Source organism: Fundulus heteroclitus, unplaced genomic scaffold (assembly GCF_011125445.2).
Source record: "Fundulus heteroclitus isolate FHET01 unplaced genomic scaffold, MU-UCD_Fhet_4.1 scaffold_687, whole genome shotgun sequence".
NCBI classification, from domain to species: Eukaryota; Metazoa; Chordata; class Actinopteri; order Cyprinodontiformes; family Fundulidae; genus Fundulus; species Fundulus heteroclitus.
Window position 1 is genome coordinate 52,522 of NW_023397129.1, and position 10,305 is coordinate 62,826.

Below are 10,305 nucleotides of genomic sequence, written 5' to 3' on the forward strand. Positions count from 1 at the left end.
CCATGCTTGTTCAGAGACAAATGCTGTGTAGTTGTGGGCTCCTTCAGGCTTGTCGCAAGCGTTTAGCTCAGCTGCTGTGCTCAGGCTGCACAGTCCAGCTAACCAGCCTGTGCCTCCCGCTAAGCGCAGCTGCTCCATGCTAGGCGATGTTTGGAAACTGATGCTGGGTTAAAAATTATGCACAAACACGCATAGTTACCACAAAAGCATTTACAAAGAAAAGCTGCTGCAGTTCCTTGACTTGATTCACAAACATACCTCATCATGCAAGATGTCCAACTCAGCGGACACATGGTCAAACGGAAAGTGCTGTTTATTGGAAACATCTTTTGCTGAAATAAAACAAGGGCGTTATTGTCTCTACGTTAGCGTAGATAATTGTGCTTTTTCTACCTCCAAGGCTGGTCTTGAATAAGGATAAACGCGCAGAGAAAGCGTCACGTCAGAGAGTTGTTTGGAAAACCAATGATGCCTTTCAAAGTGTTTGTTGTGCTTGCGTGGGCGTATTCATTTCCAGTCTGTGCAGGTGCGGAAGGAGTAAGAGCTGCAGTTGAGGCTACCGTCCACTAGAGGCCGTTGCAGCCCTTCTTTTCAACCTGCGCCGTCCGAGGCTTGTCTTAACCTTAGGACTTTCTTGACTTTTATGGGTTACGTAAAAAATAAAAAAAGATAAAAAATCCATCGTATGCCTATATATAAATGCTGTGTTCACATTTAAAGGCAGATATCTAGAAAAATGGCAATTTCTTTACTTGTTATCGCTTCTGAGCTCCCTATTGGACCAGAGCAGGAACAAGCAAAAAAATGCTTTACTTTTGCTGTCCTTTTCACCTGCAAGTGGCGTATTTGTGTTGATTTACTGCTGCAGAACAGCATAAAATGTGGCCAATTGTCATTTCCCCTGGTTACCTTCTTTATTGTATGCTAAAAAAAAATAAAAAAAAGTCAACGTTTCCGTGCTGGTTAGCCTACCCTGAGTTAAAAGGAGGTGCCTCTGAATGACCCGGTCTCCTCCAGCCTTTTTCTGGTATCGCTTCTCGGCCTTTTGGCTAAGACAGCGATCAACTCCACTGGGTGGTGATAGCGGTAGTCATTGTGACTTGGCTGTTACCCCTGTACTCGAGTTAAGATTATTTTTTGTCTCTAGTTGAGATATTGATCGCAAAGTTGTGTAAAATATCTCTTCCCTTTTAAAAGTTTTTATAATTTTGGTCTACCGGGTTTTACCTAGTTATTGTGTTTTATTAACGGTTTTAGTTATTTATTGGGTTTTATTAAAGGTTTTAGTTATTTATCGGGTGGTGCCTTCACCATGGCGGCTAGCCATGCCGGCATGCGAAGGCACCACAGCGTCCGCTTCCTTTTTAATGATCAAGAGAAAGTAATGTCAAGGCTAGATTTTTCTAGAAAATTGTTGCAGCAAACGTTAAAGTTTAAGCCGGATGACCTGAACTGTATCCTCTCCCTGCCTTTCAACAAGGGATATGACGTGAGTTTTTGTTCCGCCGCACTTCTAAAAGACTTTTGGACTCGGTTTGAAAACGCGAAAACCCAGTTTTCAGCATTTGACGTTGAGAAACTGACTGACAACTCCCTGAAAACGGTGATTGTCAGGATGTTCAATGAGACTGTCAGTGCTGAAGACATCTGTGTATGGCTGGGTAGATACTGCACTGTGAAAGGCCAGGCTATGAAGGTGCGGGATGCCGACGGCATCTGGAACTGCGCTTGGCGGGTCCCCATTAAACAGTGGGAAGATCCCCAAGGCTTCCAGGGCCTGAAACATCTCCCATCCATGATAGTCCTGGGGGAAAACAGAGGCTACATTCATTACCAAGGACAACCGAAGCTATGTAGGAAGTGTGGCGAATACGGTCATCTGGCTGAGGCATGCAACAAGATTTTTTGTGGAAAATGTAGGGAGGTGGGACACACATTTGAAGAATGTACAAACGGGCGAAAATGCAATTTGTGTGGTGGACAGGACCACCTGTTTAGAGACTGTCCGAAATCGTTTGCAAATAAATTAAAAAAAGGGAAAGAGACGACAGTTGAAAAAGTTAATGAGCAAGTGGATGCAGCTGGGACAGAAAATTCAAATCTCCTGCCAACCCCTCCGATTGGAGGAGAGGAGGAGGAGATGGCGGGAAGCGGGGAGGGGACGGAGGCTCCACCCCAAACCGAAGCACCTGGTGAAGGGGAGGAGACGCAAACCGAAGGCGGAGCTAGCTTAGAGGAAACTCAGATTGAAAGTAGCGATGATGCCACCCTCCCCGACGCCCAGCTGGCCAAGAGACCGGCATCAGAGTTATCCCCAGACATATCTATGGTTTTAGAAAAGAGGGGAAGGCTGGGCAACCTCTCAGAGGGCTCATCTGAGGAGGAACCCAGAGTATTCCCAATTGATTCACCAAACGAGGTCTCCTTTTTAAATATAGCGATCCAATCAACCCCAAAAGAAATCATGTTGAACAAAACATTGCGACAGAGGCCAACGCCTAGAAGGAGGAAGGGCGATGGAGCTCAACCCCTCCCTCCTTCACCATGTGAAGTGAAGCAAGAACTGCACTCAGTGGAAATAATTTAACATTTGAAACGTGCCTCTCGTTTATATAATGTTTTATAGGATCTTAATTGTCACACCTTTAAAATGTTTATCTTAATCCTTTAAAATGTCTTGCCTGTTCTTAACCACTATTTTTATGACCCTCACCTTCTCAACTATAAATGTTAGAAGTGTGAAGTCTTTAGTTAGAGCCCAGAGTATTTTATCCTTTTTAAGCACCGTACAGTCAGACGTGTTTTTATTGCAAGAATGTGCACTTCCGTTTTTAAAGAATTACACCCGGTGGCAAGATTTATGGCCGAGACCGTCAATATGGAGCGGCTCAAACGAAAATAGAAACGACGGTGTGGCCATTTTAATAAATAATCCTCACATCTTGGTTAAGGGAAGCACCGTGGTGAAAGAGGGAAGAGCACTTTTAGCAAATCTGACTTTTAATGGGCAGGATTTTAACCTCTTAAATATTTATGGTTTTACTGATAAACACGACAGGTATGACTTTTTAAAGGAACTGCAGCCCCACATGTTAGGAAGAAAACCGTTAATAATTGGGGGGGATTTTAATTGTGTTTTAACCAGAAAAGACAGGAAAAGAATAGGACAAATATATAAGGTAGACAAGACATCACTTTTATTACAGAGGATAGTCAGGGATTTTAAACTAGTGGACTGTTTTAAATCCATGCATCCTAGAGAGGAGGGCTTCACCTGGGTCAGTGATGATAGCTCTAAAGCCTCTCGAATTGACTACCTTTTCATCAGAGATTGCACCCTAACTGATGCTAGATTGTCACCGGTTTTCTTTTCCGACCACCTCCTTCTGTCCTGCACTCTTTCACTTCCTTCAGGTGCGACGACCGGGAGAGGTCTGTGGAAACTCAACCGCTCCCTGCTGGAGGACCAGGCTTTGGTCAGCCAGTACCGGGAGCGGTACCAGGAGTGGCAGACCCTCCAAGACCTGTACGAAACACGAGCACAGTGGTGGGAGATGGTGAAAGGTAGGACCCAGACTTTCTTCAGACAAGCCGGGAAAAATAAGAAGAAAAAAGAACAGAGTCGCATGATGGGGCTGCAAAAAAGATTACAAAGATATTATTTTTTAAATCAACAAGGTATGGATTTTAACAAAGAAATAAGAGAAATTAAAAAAGAAATGAACATTTTAGCAGAAATAAAGAGCAAGGGAGTCATCTTAAGAAGCAGAGAAAGAGAAATAGAAGAAGGGGAAAAATGTAGTAGATACTTTTTCAAAAAAATAATTGGTAATCCAAGTTCTATCCCTGAACTTAAATCAGTAAAAGGAGACATCGCTTCAACTATAGAAGAAAAGACAAAAGTGATTGAACAGTTTTATAGTGATTTATATGAGGAGAAAACAGTAAATGAAGGAAATATTAAAGAAACTTTGGATTTTTTAGAAAAAAGTATAAAGGAAGGTAGTTTTTTAGAGGAGGATTTTACCCTTTTAGAACTTTTAAACTCTTTGAAGAGTTTTAAAAGAGGAAAATCTCCAGGCTCAGATGGACTCCCTGTAGAATTTTATCTAACTTTTTGGGACATTTTAACACCTGATTTAATCGTTGTTTTTACTGATTTTAGCAAACTAGATAAACTACCCGATAGTTTTAGAACAGGTATAGTGACGCTTTTACATAAAGATAACGATAAAACAGATCTCAAAATTGGAGACCCATCACCCTTTTAAATTTAGATTGTAAACTTTTTAGTAAACTTTTAGCAGCCAGGATGCGCCGAGTGTTGGGGGATCTAATCCACCCGGATCAAGCCTGCGCCGTGCCAGGAAGGAAGATCACGGACAGCCTCGTACTGATCCGAGACACCATCTGTTTTGCGAGAGACAGAGACATTCGGCTGATAGTGTTAAATCTAGATTTTGAGAAAGCTTTTGATCGGGTCTCGCACCAGTACCTCTTTCAGGTACTGCAAAAAATGGGTTTTCCAGGGAGGTTTGTAGCATGGGTGGGACTGTTGTACCGAGACATCTACAGCAGATTTCTAGTTAACGGGTTTCTGACAAAAGCAGTGAAAGTGAACTGCGGTGTTCGTCAGGGTTGTCCTTTATCTGCCCTTCTCTACGTGGCCTGTGTCGAGCCGCTGGCGCAGATCTTGAGAAGGGACCCACAGATATCAGGAGTCACAATACCGGGGAGTGGGGGGCAGGAGGCCAGATGTCTTTTATATATGGATGATTTTAATATTTTATGTACAGACCTTTTATCAGTAGACAGGGTATTTCAATTAACTGAATGGTTCGGCAGAGCGTCAGGCTCGAAACTAAATAAAGAGAAAACAAAAGCACTTTTTTATGGACCATGGAAAGAAAATGAAAAAATAGGACACCAGTTCCAGATAACTAAAGAAGAACAAAAAATATTGGGGGTGAAATTTGATAAAAATGGAGAGGGAGGAACAAACTGGACAAAAATAATAAAGAGAGTAAAACAACGACTGGGATTTTGGGGGATGAGGAACCTAACACTTGAAGGAAAGATTCTTATAATCAAAGCAGTGATTTTACCAGTGCTTTTACTCACCAGTTCTGTTTTTATTCCTCCCAGGAGAGTGATTTTAGAGCTGCAACGAGACATTTTTTACTTCATCTGGGACTCCAAATGGGAGAGGATAAGAAGAGAAATCATGACAAAACCAAAGGATAAAGGAGGAAAAGGAGTCCCAGATCTTTATTTGTTTTTAGGCAGCTACTACACAAGCATTCATTTTAAACTGGCACTGAACACAACCCCAGATATCAAAACAAGCAAGATGAGCAGATTTTGGATGGGGTCCTATCTGAGAAAATTAAAATTGATTCAAAGTGATCTAAAAACACCTGTTGCTTTTAACCTCCCACCGGCATATGCTTTTATACAGAAATTTTTAGAACATTTTAAATTGGAGGGAGAGGAGAGCAGGATTTTAACCAACCATCGTTTTATCATTTCTGTTGTGCAGGAGCGGGAACCAGTGACCCCAGTGCGAGGCCTCCTACGAGGAGAAGCCTCCACGGTTTGGCGCAACGTAAGCCTTCCCGTCCTTCCAAACAGACTTCAGGACCTGTCATGGATGGTGGCTCATGGGATTCTCCCGGTCAGAGCCGTCATGCACTCCCGCGGCATGTCTGCATCGTCCATCTGCCCCCGACCCGGTTGTGGCGCGCCGGAGTCGGTGAGGCATCTGCTGTGGGAGTGCAGTGCTGCTAGGGACCTGTGGACGGAAGCCGGCTCCTCACAGTTCCCACACTTGCCAGCAAGGGAGGTCCTCGACTTACAGCTAGTGCTGTATGGGGTGAGCCATCGGACCTTTACGAAAAAGGACTTTGAGGAGATGTGGCTCACCCTCGCCACCATAAAAGACGCCATGTGGACCTCCAGAAACTTGCTGGTAAGCAGGCGCAGGCAGATTCCCCCCGAGGCTGTGATCCGAATGGCGGCAGCAAGAAGAACAACATCAAGAGCTGCAGGTGGCACGCCAAGGACACAGCCTCAAAGAAGCATCGTCTGCGCCTCCGTGAAGAGAGGAGTCGGCGTTTCACAGATGAGGGTCCCGGCAGCAGCGGCCTGGCTCTCCGGGAGAGGCAGGCGGGAAGGAGCAGTAGGGGGGGATCCCCTCTGAGCACCAGTACCGGAACCAGCACCGGTACCAACGCTGTTTGGAAGAACGGGATGGCTCAAAATTTAGGAGAGGGTCACCCCGGTCCTGCTCAATTTTAACATACAGATTGGCTGTTTACATCATGTTTCTCTCCTCCTTTTAATTTAATTTTATAATGTAAAAAGAAAATGTCTGTATAATGGAGTGCCATGGTTTTAAATGTATTAAGTAACAATAAAATCTTGAAAAAGAAAAAAAATCTGTTCTTATCAGTTTAATATCTGATACGTCCCCTACCCGGGGACCATATATTAAATTGATTTTTGGAACTGGGAGATGGAATAGGGGCTTGCTCCGTCCGCTCCATGCATCGGCCTGGTATTGCAGTACCTCCAGGAGCGGTGCAACCTCCTCCATGCTTGTTCAGAGACAAATACTGTGTAGTTGTGGGCTCCTTCAGGCTTGTCGCAAGCGTTTCGCTCAGCTGCTGTGCTCAGGCTGCACAGTCCAGCTAACCAGCCTGTGCCTCCCGCTAAGCGCAGCTGCTCCATGCTAGGCGATGTTTGGAAACTGACGCTGGGTTAAAAATTATGCACAAACAACGCGTAGTTACCAAAAAGCATTTACAAAGAAAAAGCTGCTGCAGTTCCTTGACTTGATTCACAAACATACCTCATCATGCAAGATGTCCAACTCAGCGGACACATGGTCAAACTGGAACGTGCTGTTTATTGGAAAATAAAAAAAAAAAAAAAAAAAAAAAAAAATCTGTTCTTATCAGTTTAATAATGTGATACCTCCCTACCAATGGGGACAGATAGCGTCAAATTGAGTTGTTTGGAAAACTGATGCCTTTCAAAGTGTTTGCTTGCTGCGTCCGCTCCATGCAGTCGGCTGGTATGCAGTACCTCCAGGAGCGGTGCACCTCCTCCAGGCCGTTCAGAGCCCTTACTGTTTTGTGGGCTCCTCAGGCTTGTCGTAACTTTAGCTCAGACTGCTGTGCTCAGGTAAACAGATAGCTAACCAGCTGTGCCTCCCGCTAAGCGCAGCTGCTCCATGCTAGGCGATGTTTGGAAACTGACGCTGGGTAAAAATTGCACAAACACGCGTAGTTACCACAAAAGCATTTACAAAGAACCTCATCATGCAGAGGTCCACCTCAGCGGACACATGGTCAAACTGAACGGTGCTGTTTATTGGAAACATCTTTTGCTGAAATAAAACAAAGGGCGTTATTGTCTCTACGTTAGCGTAGATAATTGTGCTTTTTCTACCATCCAAGGCTGGTCTTGAATAAGGATAAACGCGCAGAGAAAGCGTCACGTCAGAGAGTTTGTTTGGAAAACCAATGATGCCTTTCAAAGTGTTTGTTGTGCTTGCGTGGGCGTATTCATTTCCAGTCTGTGCAGGTGCGGAAGGAGTAAGAGCTGCATTGAGGCTACCGTCCACTAGAGGCACGCTGCAGCCCTTCTTTTCAACCTGCGCCGTCCGAGGGCTTGTCTTAACCTTAGGACTTTCTTGACTTTTATGGGTTACGTAAAAAATAAAAAAAATAAAAAAAACCATCGTATGCCTATATATCAATGCTGTGTTCACATTTAAAGGCAGATATCTAGAAAAATGGCAATTTCTTTACTTGTTATCGCTTCTGAGCTCCCTATTGGACCAGAGCAGGAACAAGCAAAAAAATGCTTTACTTTTGCTGTCCTTTTCACCTGCAAGTGGCGTATTTGTGTTGATTTACTGCTGCAGAACAGCATAAAATGTGGCCAATTGTCATTTCCCCTGGTTACCTTCTTTATTGTATGCTAAAAAAAAAATTAAAAAAAGTCAACGTTTCCGTGCTGGTTAGCCTACCCTGAGTTAAAAGGAGGTGCCTCTGAATGACCCGGTCTCCTCCACCCTTTTTCTGGTATCGCTTCTCGGCCTTTTGGCTAAGATCAAGTGTAGTATCTGTTCTTATCAGTTTAATATCTGATACGTCCCCTACCCGGGGACCATATATTAAATTGATTTTTGGAACTGGGAGATGGAATAGGGGCTTGCTCCGTCCGCTCCATGCATCGGCCTGGTATTGCAGTACCTCCAGGAGCGGTGCACCTCCTCCATGCTTGTTCAGAGACAAATACTGTGTAGTTGTGGGCTCCTTCAGGCTTGTCGCAAGCGTTTCGCTCAGCTGCTGTGCTCAGGCTGCACAGTCCAGCTAACCAGCCTGTGCCTCCCGCTAAGCGCAGCTGCTCCATGCTAGCCGATGTTTGGAAACTGACGCTGGGTTAAAAATTATGCACAAACACGCGTAGTTACCACAAAAGCATTTACAAAGAAAAGCTGCTGCAGTTCCTTGACTTGATTCACAAACATACCTCATCATGCAAGATGTCCACCTCAGCGGACACATGGTCAAAACTGAACGTGCTGTTTATTGGAAACATCTTTGCTGAAATAAAACAAGGGCGTTATTGTTCTCTACGTTAGCGTAGATAATTGTGCTTTTTCTACCTCCAAGGCTGGTCTTGAATAAGGATAAACGCGCAGAGAAAGCGTCACGTCAGAGAGTTGTTTGGAAAACCAATCATGCCTTTCAAAGTGTTTGTTGTGCTTGCGTGGCGTATTCATTTCCAGCGTGTGCAGGTGCGGAAGGAGTAAGAGCTGCAGTTGAGGCTACCGTCCACTAGAGGCCGCTGCAGTTCTTTTCAACCTGCGCCGTCCGAGGCTTGTCTTAACCTTAGGACTTTCTTGACTTTTATGGGTTACGTAAAAAATAAAAAAATAAAAAATCCATCGTATGCCTATATATAAATGCTGTGTTCACATTTAAAGGCAGATATCTAGAAAAATGGCAATTTCTTTACTTGTTATCGCTTCTGAGCTCCCTATTGGACCAGAGCAGGAACAAGCAAAAAAATGCTTTACTTTTGCTGTCCTTTTCACCTGCAAGTGGCTTATTTGTGTTGATTTACTGCTGCAGAACAGCATAAAATGTGGCCAATTGTCATTTCCCTGGTTACCTTCTTTATGTATGCTAAAAAAAAAAAAAAAAAAAAAGTCAACGTTTCCGTGCTGGTTATCCTACCCTGAGTTTAAAAGGAGGTGCCTCTGAATGACCCGGTCTCCTCCACCCTTTTTCTGGTATCGCTTCTCGGCCTTTTGGCTAAGATCAAGTGTAGTATCTGTCTTATCAGTTTAATATCTGATACGTCCCCTACCCGGGGACCATATATTAAATTGATTTTTGGAACTGGGAGATGGAATAGGGGCTTGCTCCGTCCGCTCCATGCATCGGCCTGTTATTGCAGTACCTCCGGAGCGGTGCACCTCCTCCATGCTTGTTCAGAGACAATTACTGTATAGTTGGGGGCTCCTTCAGGCTTGTCGCAAGCGTTTAGCTCAGCTGCGTGCCAGGTGCACAGTCCAGCTAACCAGCCTGTGCCTCCGTTAGCGCAGCTGGCCATGCTAGGCGATGTTTGGAAACTGACGCTGGGTTTAAAATTATGCACAAACACGGCGTAGTTACCACAAAAGCATTTACAAAGAAAAAGCTTGCTGCAGTCCTTGACTTGATTCACAAACATACCTCATCATGCAAGATGTCCACCTCAGCGGACACATGGTAAACTGAACGTGCTGTTTATTGGAAACATCTTTTGCTGAAATAAAACAAGGGCGTTATGTCTCTACGTTTAGTAGGTAGATAATTGTGCTGTTCTACCTCCAGGCTGGTCTTGAATAAGGATAAACGCGCAGAGAAAGCGTCACGTCAGAGAGTTGTTTGGAAAACCAATCATGCCTTCAAAGTGTTTGTTGTGCTTGAGTGGGCGTATTCATTTCCAGCGTGTGCAGGTGCGGAAGGAGTAAGAGCTGCAGGTTGAGGTACCGTCCACTAGAGGCCGCTGCAGTCTTTTTTCAACCTGCGCCGTCCGGGCTTGTCTTAACCTTAGGACTTCTTTCTTGACTTTTATCGGGTTACGTAAAAAATAAAAAAAATAAAAAATCCATCGTATGCCTATAATAAATGCTGTGTTCACATTTAAAGGCAGATATCAGAAAATGGCAATTTCTTTATGTTATCGCTTCTGAGCTCCCTATGGACCAGAGCAGGAACAAGCAAAAAAATGCTTTACTTTTGC

General features: G+C 44.2%; 2 non-coding genes and 1 pseudogene across 2 annotated transcripts; all 3 read left to right on the top strand.

Moving 5' to 3' along the window:
* Nucleotides 1–6,412: 6,412 nt before the first annotated feature.
* On the top strand, nt 6,413–6,590 carry LOC118561669 (annotated as a pseudogene).
* A 1,502-nt stretch (nt 6,591–8,092) lies between these two features.
* Nucleotides 8,093–8,283, top strand: LOC118561667. Its single transcript, XR_004930215.1, has one exon. It is a non-coding gene; the product is annotated as a U2 spliceosomal RNA (small nuclear RNA).
* A 1,026-nt stretch (nt 8,284–9,309) lies between these two features.
* On the top strand, nt 9,310–9,498 carry LOC118561673. Its single transcript, XR_004930219.1, has one exon. It is a non-coding gene; the product is annotated as a U2 spliceosomal RNA (small nuclear RNA).
* The last annotated feature ends 807 nt before the right edge of the window (nt 9,499–10,305 follow it).